The sequence below is a fragment of the Triticum dicoccoides genome, chromosome 3B, assembly GCF_002162155.2.
Source record: "Triticum dicoccoides isolate Atlit2015 ecotype Zavitan chromosome 3B, WEW_v2.0, whole genome shotgun sequence".
Taxonomy (NCBI): Eukaryota; Viridiplantae; Streptophyta; class Magnoliopsida; order Poales; family Poaceae; genus Triticum; species Triticum dicoccoides.
In genome coordinates this window covers 211,971,172-211,973,558 of record NC_041385.1, presented here as the reverse complement: position 1 = coordinate 211,973,558, position 2,387 = coordinate 211,971,172, and positions in this window count along the sequence as shown.

The following is a 2,387-nucleotide window of genomic DNA, read 5'->3' as shown; positions in this document are numbered from 1 at the left end:
GGTTGAATGCCCGTTCTTGGCATGGGAGAATCCGGCGGATGAGCATGACTTGGATCACATTAACAAGCCTGAGCTTCTTGTTCACCAGCTTCTGGATACAGGCTTGGAGTCCTGTCAGCTCCTCCGAACTACCCCATAGCAAGCCCTTCTCTTTCCAGGAGATGAGCTGCATAGGGATACCAGATCTGAACTCGGGGGCTGCCGCCCATGTAGGGTCGCGCGGCTCGGTGATGTAGAACCACCCCGATTGCCACCCCTTGACGGACTCCACAAAGGCCCCTTCAAACCAAAGGACGTTGGGCATCTTGCCCAACATGGCGCCTCCACACTCCGCTTGAGTGCCCTTCACTACCTTCGGCTTGACATTGAAGGTCTTGAGCCACAAGCCGAAGTGGGGCTGGATGCAGAGGAAGGCCTCGCACACGACTATAAACGCCGAGATGTTGAGGATGAAGTTCAGCGCCAGATCATGGAAATCCAGGCTGTAGTAGAACATGAGCCCCCGGACAAAGGGGTGAAGTGGAAATCCCAGTCCGCGGAGGAAGTGGGGAAGGAAAACGACCCTCTCATGGGGCCTGGGGGGGGGATGAGCTGCCCCTTGTCGGGTAGCCGGTGCGCGATGTCGCCGGAAAGGTATCCGACGCTGCGCAACTTTGTGATGTGCTCCTCCTTAACGGTGGAGGCCAACCACTTGCCTCCCGCTCCGGACATGGTCGGAGAAGGTCGAGACGAGATGCGCGAACTTGGGTGCTGGAGCTCGAGTGCGCGGAGATGGATAAGCAAAGGAGGAAGAAGGCGTAGGCGAAAAGGTGGATCCTTATCCCTTATATATAGGCGGACGAAGACTATGCGTCCCCCTCGGCCTGGTAAAACTCGCTTATCTCCCAAGCGCCACCATCAACGGCGCGGTTGGGTTACCCACGTCCGTATTGATGAGAATCCCGGAATAAGGGGAACACGATCTCTGCTTCGACAAGACGTGCCAAGGAAACTGCTTCGCTAAACGCGCTGAGGCGGTATAATGAAAAACGATTCAAGTAAAGGCTTGGTAGTGGTGTGACGTCATGCCGCAAAATACGTCAGCAGATTGAACTTTGTGTATATATTATTCTCTCTACGGTGGAACGTGGAATTTATTTTGCAGAGCTGGACACTAGCCTGGTGTTTGCAATCTTCTATGGATTATTCGGAGCAGGAACCCGCCTTGCAATGCCGAACATTATGCGCGCCAGACTCATCGTCATTGAAGCCAGGTTCAGGGGCTACTGAGGGAGACCTGGACTAGGTTTCTTGTCTTGACTGATATTCATGGACAACTCATTTCCCCATATGCAAAAAGGGTCGAATAGTGGGTCAAAACCTCGGAGAGCAGGACCTACATGTGCAAGACCAAATTTTTAAACACCTAAATATTAGAATAGTTCCTGAAATTGCACAATAATGTGCTATTAGACAAAGGACCATGCATGTCCAAACCTCGATTGTAAACCTCAGTGCTTCCCATTGTTTCCCTGCAACACATATAAGGTAGTTAGTCATCGGGTTAAGTAAGGGTTCGCATGCTATCAGTAAAATATGTTGATGAAAAATAAGCACATTGCAGATTCATCAGATTAATTCAAGCCACATGGAAAACCCATTTATCCAAACCAAGCATGATTAAGAACTAGGAAATATAGCACTTGTATATGTTTCTCATGTATTAAGTGCAGCCAAATTCCATTTATTTCTCACATGCACAACAATACAAAATTCTACCTACGACAATTGGACATCACATTGCAGAATTGAACCAAGCAGTTAACTAAATACCACAACTAATGAACCAAACGTTAACTGAGCACCACATTGCACAATATAACATACTCCAATATATCTATATTTTTTTATTGTTCCATGCTATTATATTATCTGTTTTGGATGTTTAATGGGATTTAATATGCTCTTTTATATTATTTTTGGGACTAACCAATTAACCGGAGGCCCAGTGCCAGTTTCTATTTTTTTGCCTATTTTAGAGTTTTGCAGAAAAGGAATACCAAAGGGAGTCCAAACGGAATGAAACCTTCGCGATGATCTTTCTTGGACCGAAAGCAATCCAGAAGACTTGGAGTGAAAGTCTAGAACTCCACGAGGAAGCCACGAGGCAGGAGGGCGCACCCAGGGGGTAGGCGCGCCCCCATCCTCGTGGGCCCCTCATAGCTCACCGTCGTACTTCTTTCGCCTATATATACTCTTATTTTTGGGGAACATAGTAATTTCAAAATTTTCCTACGCACACGCAAGATCATGGTGATGGCATAGCAACGAGAGGGGAGAGTGTTGTCCACGTACCCTCGTAGACCATAAGCGGAAGCATTATGACAACGCGGTTGATGTAGTCGTAC